At 50.4% G+C, this 11,534-nt stretch overlaps 1 long non-coding RNA gene across 1 annotated transcript; it reads left to right on the forward strand.

Moving 5' to 3' along the window:
• Window positions 1–204: 204 nt before the first annotated feature.
• Window positions 205–4,132, forward strand: LOC119533139. Its single transcript, XR_005216595.1, has 2 exons — window positions 205–328; window positions 3,930–4,132. It is a non-coding gene; the product is annotated as an uncharacterized LOC119533139 (long non-coding RNA).
• The last annotated feature ends 7,402 nt before the right edge of the window (window positions 4,133–11,534 follow it).

Raw genomic sequence — 11,534 nt, forward strand, 5'->3', positions numbered from 1 at the left:
CACATTCTTTGCCATCACAAATTGTCACCATGGGGACCATCACAAAAAAGACAGCTCCCAAATGCAATCATTTCCCAGTAAACTTCTCCCCTTCAGCCCTGCTCTCCCCTTCGGCGTCCACGCCCCTCCTCCCCTTGACCCCAGGTCCCTGGTTCCTCCAGGGGGTGGTGAGTTGGCGTGTGTGCAAGTGTGCATGTGTGCGTGCTTGTTTAAAATGTCCAGGACTGTGGAGGTGCCGGGCCCAGTGGAGACGAGTTTGCAAACCTCTCCCAAAGACTCCCAGGCCTGGCAGCTGCCATGCTCCAGTGCAGACAGACAATCGGACAGGGTAAGCCGGGGAGGGCTGTTTGCCCCGTCCTTCAGTGTTGAGTGGCTCGCTCTCCTCTCTCATCTCTACTTCCTCTCTCCCTCTCTCCCTCTCTTGTGCTCTCTCTCTCTCTCTCTCTTCCCCGCTCTCCAAGGGTCCCGGCACTGGAGGGCCTGAAAGGGAGGCAGGCCGGTGTCAGGAGAGGTGGCCGCGGAAGGCCTCTCTAACGAGGTGCTTGGATATCCATGGGAAGGGAGCCGGAGCTCTCAGGAATCTTGTCTTTATGTTTGCTTCCTCAATTGAGCTGCACAAAGCCTGAATTGCCCATTCAGTGCAGCCGGACAAAAGGTTGGCGTTGCACGGTCCCCTTGCATTTGTAGTCAAACAGTTAGGGACTTAAATCGAGTCGTCATGATGGAGAAAGAGGTGGACAAAGCCCATAGAATTGCCATCAGCAAACATTTTCCTGTGTCATATTAGCCAGTCTCCATGGCTCCCCCTGGCCTGGGGACAATGGCACAAGTTTGCACACTTGGCTACTGTCACCGTGCCAACGCCAGCAGGGCTGCAAGCAGGGCCGCTCGGAGTGAGCGAGAGAGCCCAGGGGCAGCCGCTGGCCCTGCCCACTGACCAGCCAGAAGGACGGTGCGGCCGAACATGGAGGAAGCTGTTTGGGAAATGCCAACTCCCGGGGACTGCGTGCCCGCCAGCTCAGGCAAGCCCCTCATTTGCCCCGTGGCCTTTCTCCGCATGCTCTGCCTCCTCCCTCCTCCTCCTCCTCCCCTCTTTCCTCTTTCTTTCCTTTTCCCCTTTCTTCTGCCACCATCTCCTCCTGCCCCCAGGAACAGGTGAATGGTCGGTGGTCTATACACCAACCCACACCTAGGTAGGGGACGGCTCTCCGAAGTCTCCCCACCCAGACTGAGGGCAGTGGAGGGGCAGGGCCAGGGGCCTCAGCCAGGAGAGATGGACCCACCCCCTCCTGCTGGCCAATTGGCAGCTCTGCCGACAGGAGGCACCTGCCCACGGTGCCTGGCTCCAAGCACCTCCCCCTCCGGCCTGAGGGTCCCTGGAGGGCTGGGAGGAGATGGCCCAGTGCTGACAAGCTGTAACTCAATCACGGTGCCAGTCCCCATGTCCCCTTCTTCTGCTGCGGGGGACATGGAAGTGTGGGCTGAGATGGAGATGCCACTGGCCTTCAGCAACCTGCCTTGCTGGGTGTCACGTGTCCTGGACAGCTGCCCACAGCTGCAGCAGTCTTCGTATGGGTGAGAAATAACCACTGTTGTTTTAAGTCCCTGAGATTTGGGGGTTATTTGATTTTGCAGCATAGCCTAACCCACCGTGGCTGGTACGGGCAGGAAACATCTTTTCTGCTCCAAACCACCCTGCACATGTTGCTGGAGAAGATGCCCTGAAGTACCTTGGTCCCCAGGCTAAGCTCCAACGCTCCCGGTTGCCTACTGTAGGGAGGTTGCCATCCACAGCTGGCATTCAAATCTGACCCCTAGTCCAGCACTGGCAAACTTAACCAGCCTCTCCATAATTCTCTGCTGGGAGACAGGCTTCAAACCACGGCCCATTTGCACGCTGGCCTCCTGCTCTCCCAGTGTGTGTGCCCTACTGCCCCCGCCCTCTGGGACACCTCCCTTGTGAGAGCATGGTGACGTTCTCCTGCCGCTCTACTCAGAACCTCAGCTTTCCCGAGATTCCACTGCACCTGCAGCCATTTCAGCCCAAGCTGGCATCACCGGCCTGTAAAGTCCTCGCCCTGCCTCTTAGCCGAGAATGAACCTCCCCAAGAGTTGGTGAGCTCCATGGTTTTCCATATCTTAAGTCTTTCCATTTCTATAGCTCCTAATACGGACCATCCTTCCACCACACCCTTTTTGAGGTGAGAGAGAAAGGAGGAAAGGAGGGAAGGAGAGGACAAAGGGGAGCAAGAAAAACAGAATGAAGGAAACCGATAGTGGTTGGGCACCTGCGAGAACCATGATTGATGAGCGCACACGGAAGATCCCACCTGACCTCGTGACACCTCTCCAAGGGTGTCGTTATTGCTGGTTGCAAGTGAGGGAACTGGGGTCAAGTTACTTTCCCATGAGCTGACAGTCAATAACTGGCAGAACCTGAATTTGCACCCAGGCCCATAGGCACACACAGCCCACACAGAACCCATTAACCCCATGGCTTCTGCCAGCTCCTACAGAGTGCCAGGCACTGTTTAGTGCTGTCAGGTTTGAAAACCTCATGGACCAGATCTTGTACTTATGACCCAGGTTTGCCTCTTCCACCCACTAGTCAGAACTCGGTTCTAAACTCCCACCTCGGGAATATGGTAGCCACAGCTACGGCAGAGGAGCAGATAGGAGAGAAGGCTGCCGGGTCTAGAAGGGTGGTGGACTGGGAGCCTGATCTGTGACTGCCCTCAGCCCTAGCCAGGGGCTGCCTCTGACCCGGGCTGGAGAAGGCCCTGTGTTTTCCCTCTAGACCATATGACAGGAGGAAAGAGAGTGGCAGGTGGCAGTAGCTAGAATTTTTGTAGATGCTTATCCAACCCTGTCCTGGCATTTTTCAAGGCCCAGCTCAAATACGACCTCCTCTAGGAAGGCTTCTACCAACTCCCAGCCTTATTAATAACACCCTTTCCCATTTTGTGTTCATGGATTCCAAGAAGTCTAACCTCCTTAGTTTAGCACACGAGGCCTTTTGTAATCTGACCCCTCCCTCTTTCTCTGTTCTCACCTCGCACCACTGCCCCTCATGCCCTCTCTTCTCTAGCCAAACAAAACACGCACCATGCCCTGGATGGAAGGCATTATTTCATGCCTCTGTGCCCTTGCTGCCCAACCCACCCTGTCCTGGTGCCACATCCCTGGCCTTTGACCGGACTGATTCTGCCCCTGGCCCTGCAAATAACCGGTGTGTTGCAGTGGTCTCCAGGGGCTTCGCACAGAGTGGCTTCTCACTAAATGTCCCAGGAGTTAAATCCTCTGCCAATCTGTTGAACAGCATCTATCCTGCAGACCGGGAGCAGTGGGTTCCTGTCTTGTTCCTTTCGTTGACTTTTGCCCTGACCCAGGTGAGCTCCATGGGAGCAGGGAGCTTGTCCCCTGGTTCGTCTCTGCAGCTTCTGTGAGGACAGTGGTCTCAGTACAGAGCAGGCCTTGGCAGATGGCCCTTATTGTGGCTGTACTCGATGGAGGATGCTGTGTGTTCCTGCTGACCATGGGCACCTGGAAAGCGGGAAGTGCCTTCTCACAAGCACTTTCCCCGGTGGCTGAGGAGGGGCTCCATAAAGTCTTAAAGGCAAGGAGTTGTGCCGCCTTGAGCTGAGCTGAGAGCAGGCAACCCGGGCCAGCTCACCTCTCCCTGCCCTGCCCGCCAGCCCCTGCTCGGGCTTCTCCGCACCATTCAGCCTCGGGGCTGCACAGCTTCCAGTCAGTTCCATTCCAGGCCTACCATGGGCCGGGCACCAAACACTGCAGGGCTGGGCTTCCCTCCGCTGACTCCCCTGCCCCTGCAGCAATGTGTGTCCTGATCGGTGAACAGCCATCCTCTGCCTGCCCATGGGCAAAACCTAACAGCGCCCTGACTTCCCCTGTTTTCCCAAACTACTTAGGAGCCACCTCTCCAGAATCTCCAGATGTCATCGAACATAATCCACTTTTAGAATCTAGCCGACACCCGTGTGGACTGAAACCGAGAGCCGGAGGAGGCTGTTGGCAGTGATAGAAGCAGCCGAGCCAGAGAGGACCCGAGGGGGCCATCAGGACGGTGGGTTTTCAAACTTGTCTTTAGGCAGAGATGTCATTAAAAATGTGACGAGGAAATCCAATACGTGAAACGTGAAAGCAACATGTTTCAAGTACAGCTTCATTCTGCACGCTCAACTGTGTGATTCCCACTGATTTTGCAAAAAATGAGTGAGAACAAGGAGGCTGTTTTGACAACATTACTGTTCGAAATCGGGAATTATGGAATACAGTCTCACATCAGCCTCGGCATCCGATGTATTTCCATTCTTTGATTTGGTTGCAGAACATTCGGAAAATCTTGATTTATAGAGATAAGCAGCTAAACATCAGTTTTAAAAAGCCCATCTTGCAATCTCAAGAGTCATCAAATAAAAAGTAATCACCCAAGAAGCTTGACTGCCTTGTCCCCAAATGAGTTAACCCTGGACTGCCCCGAGTTAACCAGTTGGCAGTCTGTGTCAGCCTTTGAGTTAAACTGTGTATTTGTTTATCATGGTTTTTAGAACTTAATGTTTAAAATACCCAAAATTAATTAACTTAATTTCTTAAAGGAAATTTATATTTCTGCAGAAACTTCAGTTAAAAACATGGGCCACCTGGTCATTTCTGAGATGAAAAAGTGAGGTACGGTGAGGGGCAGTGCCCCACTGAGGGCATAGAGCCGGAGAAGTTGGTGGTGGGGGGGCAATTCAGGCCCCTTTTCTCCCGGTGGCGCCTGTGTTCATTCTGACACCTGATGGAAACAATGTAAAACCCAGAGCTCAGCCCCTCACCACTTGATCTAAGTGGTAATGTGTTAAGTCGTTTGCTCTTGCCAGGTGCCGGGATTACTCTCTTTTATGGGTAAGGAAACCGAGGCACGAAGTGGCTAAGGAGCTTGCCCAAGGTCACACAGTAAATAAAGGACAGAGCTGGGGTTGGGGTGCAGGCTCAGTCATGACTGTCATGGGTTGTGCCTCCAACCCACAATTATTAACCCAAAACCAGGCCTGATGCCCTCCCAGGGACTTGGATACCCAGAGACCCCAACACCCCCCAACTCAGCCTGGCGAGTTAGGTCCCCCCACCCAGGCTCAGGGAGCTTTCAAGGCTATGTGGGGGGCAGCGCCTCTGTGGAAGTGTGATGGGAAAATCACAAGCGATTTATGTAACCTCCTTACATAATGAGAGTATTTATATCAAAGACTGGCCCCGGGCAGGCTGTCAGCTGTAATCAGAGCAGACAGGTTTCAGGCTTACTTAGGATGGGAGGCATTGGCTCAAAATAAACCCCTTTGGCTGCTGGGCTGAGTGCTTCCTGCCCTCACGACCGAAGCTGAGCACCACCACGGGTGTGTCCTCAGAACACGGATGCCCAGGAGGTGTCACAGCCTGGCTCAGCCAACCCCTCTGCCCCTGGCCACAGTCTGATGTCAGTGTCAAAGAGGATGTCAGTGTGTTCAAGTCCCACACTGGAAGTGGTTTCAGCTGTATTATTGTGGCACAGAAGCATGAGTGGCTTTGGAGATGAGATGCCTGGGCTCAAGGCCCATCTCTGCCTTACCTGGCTGTGTGACCTTGGGCCAGTCACTCACCCTCTCTGGGCCTCAGTTTCCTGTGAATTAGATCAGGAGTTCTCAGCCTCCATGTTGCACATATCCATGCAGGGCTGGTATGTCACAAGTCAGTGTAAAAGCTCCAAACTTGGTAAATGGTTTGTTTTTTCTGAATATAAATTAGAGCAAATTCAACATAAAATCAGGCAAGCCCACTTGCATTCTCTGGTGCTTTCTTAAAAAGGATACAGATGAGTGGGGTTATAGCTGGTGGGTCTAAGGACCCAACCCTCCAAGAAGAGAGGAGAGCTCAGCTGAACTTTATTTTCATTTGGGGTCTTGGGAGGCACAGGGCTCAGGGAAAGGATTTTATGTTGAATGAGTGGCAAGAGCAAACATCCTTGTCCTGTTCCTGATTGCGCTGGTTTGAATGTATTATGTCCCCCCAAAAGTCATATTCTTCCACGCAATCTTGTGAGGGCAGACATTAGTCTTTTGATTGAGTGTTTCCATGGAGATATGACTCAATCAACTGTGGGCTAGACCTTTGATTGAATTATCTCCATGGAGAGATGGACCCCACTCATTCAGGGAGGGTCTTAATTTAATCACTGGAGTCCTATAAGAGAGAGACATTTTGGAGAAGGCTATTAAAAGCTGATGCTTGGAGTTGCAGGCAGAGGACGTTTGGAGATGCTAAACTAAGAAATCCTAGCCCAGAGTTTGCTCTGGAGAAACTAAGAGAGGACCCCCAAATGGTTAGATGCACAGGAGGAGCTAAAGAGGCTAAGAGAGACATTTTGCCATTTTGAAATGCTAGCTGGGAACAGAAGATGCCAGCCACGTGCCTTCCCAGCTGATGGAGGTGTTCTGGACGCCATTGGCCATTCTTCAGTGAAGGTATCTTCTTGTTGATGCCTTAGTTTGGACACTTTTATGGCCTTAGGACTCTAAATTTGTAACCAAATAAACCCCGTTTATAAAAGCCAATCTATTTCTGGTATTTTGCATAATGGCAGCATTAGCAAACCAGAGCACTGATCTTAGGGTAAAAACATTCAGTCTTTCACCATTAAGTATGATGTGAGCTGTAGGATTTTTGTAGATGCTCTTTATCAAGTTGAGGAAGTTCCCTCTATTCCTAATTTGCTGAGAGTTTTTCTCACGAATGGGTGCCAAATGATTTTTCTGCATTGATTTATAATATTGTTGGGGATTGAATCATGTGCGCCACAAAAGACAAGGTAAGTCTTAATCCATGTTCCTGTGGGTGTGAATCCCTTTGCGATAGGACCTCTTAAAGATGTTATGATTAATTAAGGTGTGGCCAGATTGAATCAGGGTCGGTCTTAACCTGGATAGGGGAGGTCTTGAAAAGAGGAAATTCAGATGCAGCCAGTCAGAGAAAGCCACTGCAAGAAGCCAGAAGTCAGTGGAAACCAGAAGAGCTGACACGGGAAATCACCATGCGGGGAGGACGGCCATCTCCAGAGCACTTCCAGTGCCAGGACGAAGCACAGCCCTGCCAACATCTTCACTTGGGACTTCTCGCCTTCCAAACCGTGAGACAATAAATCCCTGCTGTTGATGCCAACCCATTGTACTGTATTTATCATAGCAGCTCTGGCAAACTAAGACAACAATCGTGGTTTTTCTTGGTTAGCCTACTGATGTAGTGTATTACACTGATTAATTTTCAACTATTGAACCAGCCTTGCATTCCTGGAATAAACCCCACTTAGTTGTGTTGTATAATTCTTTTGATATATTGCTGATAATATTGACAATATTTTGGGGGGATTTTTTTTTTTCTTTTTTGCTATGTTTCCTTATGTTCATGAGAAATATAACTTTATTTTTTTTAATTTTTGTACTGTCTTTGGTGTTGGTATCAGGATAAATTGGCCTCATAAAAATAAATCAGATGAGTTCCCTCTTCTTTTTTTCTGGAGGAGATTGTGTAGAATTGGTGCCAATTCTTTAAATGTTTAGTAGAATCCTCCCATGAAATCTTCTGGGCTAGAGATTTCTTTTGGAGAAGGTTTTTAACTACAAATTCAATTTCTCTAATAGTTATTGGGTTACCCAGATATTCTGTTTCATATTGGGAGTTTTGATAGTTTGTGGTTTTTGAGAAATTGATCTGTTTCATCTAAGTTGTGAAATGTATGTGTGTAGAGTTGATCATGGTATATCCCCTTATTAACCTTTTAAGGTCTCCTGGATCTGTACTAATTTCCTATTTCATTCCTGATTTTGGTAATCTGCATCTTTTCTCTTTTTTTATTGGTCTTGCTAGAGGTTTCTCAATCTTATTAATCTTTTCAAAGAAATAGTTTTTTGTTCCATTGGTTTGCTCAATTCTTTTTTTTTTTTATGTTTTCAATTTTATTGATTTCTGCTCTTATCTTTCTTCCTCTTGCTTTGGGTTTATTTTACTTTTTTTCTAGTTTCTTGATATGGGGCAGACCTCACCGTACTCTTTCCTGCTGAGCCCTGCTGGGGCTCCGTATCTTTCAGATCTTTCAGTAACCTCTACTTACAAAATAAGATCAAACCTACACCCATTCCCTGCCAGGCTAATGGGTCATTTGCCTTCTCTTAACCAGCTCATCCCTACCTGCTTGCTCATCTCCACCTTCCAACCCTTTCTGGAGCCTAGAACCAAGGTTGCCTCAGGGCTCGCTTATCAGACAGCTGCCCTGGGTCTCCACCCTGAGAACTCGTGGTTTACTTCAGCAGGTAGATCCAGCTCCAGACTTCCTTCTAGTCAGTACCAACGTCTCCTTTCCCAGTCTTCCATGGTGCACGGTTATTTCCTGTCCTCTATTCAGGCAGAAAGGGGGCGGAAGGCTCTGAAATAGCCACAGATTCTGGAATCGTAAAGACCTTGGTTCAAATCCCAGCCCTGCCACTAACCGGCTGTGTGACCCTGGTGAGTCGCCTCCCACCTCAGAGCCCGGGTGTCCCGTTTGTCTGACAGGGGTGGCAATGCCTGTGAGATAACCGAGTGCCACAGAGAAAGGGCTTAGGATGCCAGCTGTTCCACCCCAGGGGAGGAGTCACAGAACGTGGCCAGATCACCACAGCCTGGCTTCCTCTCTTCTCTCTCCTCCACTGGCGCTCTGCTTCTACCTCAGTTACAGACCTACCAACAGACTACCTGAGGCAACACCCATTGCGGGCTGTGGACGAGGAGGGGTCAAGACCCATCTCCATCCATCCCCGGTCCCTCGCTGGCCCTGGCACAGCCAGGGGTAATAATCAGGAGCATTTCTGGAGAACACGTGTGGGCAGGGGCAGGCAGAAGCCCACCCTCATTGCTCCTGGGGCTGGATAGTGGGGCTCTGGAGCATTTTAAGGAAGATATGAAGAATGAAGCCCTTCAGAGGGACAGGGCAGAGAGGAGGACGAGCTCTGGGGTCAGACACGCCTGGCATGGAAACTGACTCTGCCACTTCCTAGCTCTTGGGCAGGTCACCTAATCACACTGAGCTTCAGTTTCTCCCTCTGCAGAGTGGGGACAAGAAGGGCTGTGTGGGACTCTGGGACTCAGGTCATCCCAGCAGTTCAGTTCCAAAGCATTTAATGAGCACCTACTATGTGTAAGGCATTCTGAGAGGGGCTGGGAATGTCAGAATGAGTACTTGCCTCCTAGCAACTGGTTTATTGACCTCTTACGATATGCCAGATATGGTTCCCAAACTTCATTTGTGTTAACTCATTCATAATGAGGTGGGTGTTGTTATTGCCCCCACTCTGCAGATAAGGAGACTGAGTCACGGGTTGACTATGTGACTTGCCCGGGACCCCATAGCCAGAAGGGGTGAAGCTGGAGTCCAGCCCGAGCAGATTCTTAGAGTTGTATGATTACTCATCATGGTTGACACGCTCTGGGCCTCAGGTTCCTCATCTGTAAAGAGGAGCTACAAGCATTTCCCTGGCAGGCTTGTCAATGAAGATAAAGAGAGATCATCTGTGAAAAAGAGACAACTCAGCCCCTTGCTCAGAGGAGAGGCCCAGCCCCTCACCTTCTCTTCCCCTCTGGGCTAGATCTAAAAGGTGCCCAGGTGAAGCTACCCTGAGCGTGTCTCCCCACTAACAAGTGGCTGACCACAGGAATAAAAAGGCAGTAGCATCTCTGTCCCCCTGTTGGGCATCTCAAATGGACCACAGCCCCCCATTTGGATTGCTACCTGTACCACCCCCCACATGTTCATCACCTTGAGTGTATCCTCTGGTGTCTTCTCGATGTGCCTCTTCACCCCACCAGGGTGCCGGCCAGGAATGAAAAGTCCGTTTATTCTCAACTGCCAACTCGGATTTGATTGGTGATGGCTGCCAGGTGCCTGGTGGAAAGATTCCAAGGCCCCATTGGGCTCAGCAGTCAAGACCATCCTGATCAACTAGTGATGCCTTGCATGGTTGTGTGTCACATGTCCCTGAATTCAGTTAGAAACCCCTGGAGGCACAGCCAGGGATTCAGAGCTTGGAGTTCCAGTTAGCCAGTCCCTGCAATTTTTAATCAAGGGGACAGAGCCCCAGAGTCGAGGAATGACTTATCCAAGTATATAAACCTATGACTAGGGCTCACATCTTCCACCTCCCAGGCCAAAGCTCATCCATTCAATTCAACAAACATTTAAGCTTTGGCTCCAGGCCAGGCACTAATCATATGAGATGCCTTACATATCTAATCATATTTTATTGCCACAACCCTCTGTGATAGACACTAATGTTAGCCCCGTTTGACAGATGAGGAAACTGAGGCTCAGGTAGGTTAAATGACTAAATAGCTACTGAGAGGCAGAGCCAAGTTTCAAATCCATGCCTCCCTGACTCTCAGCCCCAGGATCTTTCTAACATGCTGCTGTTTCAGGGGGGTGGATGGAGAAGGGAGGCAGCAGCAATGGCAAGAGTCAAAGCCAGAGTAAAGGCACTGGGACAGAGGGTTGAACATTCTGGAGAATAGGGTCAGGAAGAAGCAGATCGTGATGGAGAGGAGAGGTCATTGCAGGGGCAGGGCGAGACGAGGTAAGGAAGGTCAGATCCCCAGTGCATTTCATGCAGTAGGCACATAATAAATGCTTGTTGAGTGCATGAATGAATGAATGAATGAGTGAATAAACCAGAAAATGGAACAAAATGGTTGGTCTCAAGAGACCCAATAGCCAGTCACAAAACCACCTGTGAACTGCAGGTGTGGCCTCGGAGCCTGCCCTCACCTATTCCCAGACCACCCCTTCCACCTGGAGAAACTACCCCACTTCGTAATATACAGGGGACTCAGCTTTGTCATCTGACATTTATTTCTTGACCTCTGATCACAACTTTACCTGCAGCCCAAATCCAGCCCCAATCACACCTTTAAAAAAATCTCTAAACACGGGTGAGGGACATTTGGTCCATTCACACCTGCCTTGTGCATTCTGTTCCCCGGCTTCCTGACCCCGTCCCAGCCAGGTGATCGGGAACTACAAAGCCTTTTCCCATGAATTCAGTAGCCCCCTTACCTCCACCCCAATGCCATCCCAGGGTCATTCTGAGGCTGAGCCGCCAGCATCCCCCTTGGGTGGCATTCCAGCACTTGGCCCTCAGTAGACACCTCTTAGAGTGTGTTTGTCACCTGGAAGTAGAGGTAAAGCACACACTTTAAGAGTCAGACACCACTGCATTTGGACTTGTCTCTGCTAATCCAGGCAGGTGGTTTCACCTTTCTGGGCCTCACTTTTCTCATCTGCAATATGGGGGCAATTCTAGTCACTCGGCCGGGCCTGCTGGGACCACAGAGGCTCGCTCTACTTACAAAATGCATCCAGAATCCAACCTCCTCTCACCCCCTCCTCTGCTCTCACCCTGGACCTGCCCCCATCATCTCTCCCAGCTACCTGGATTGCTGCAGAGCCTCCCTGAACTCCCTGGGTGATAGGAGAC

This window comes from Choloepus didactylus, chromosome 4, assembly GCF_015220235.1.
Source record: "Choloepus didactylus isolate mChoDid1 chromosome 4, mChoDid1.pri, whole genome shotgun sequence".
NCBI lineage: Eukaryota > Metazoa > Chordata > Mammalia > Pilosa > Megalonychidae > Choloepus > Choloepus didactylus.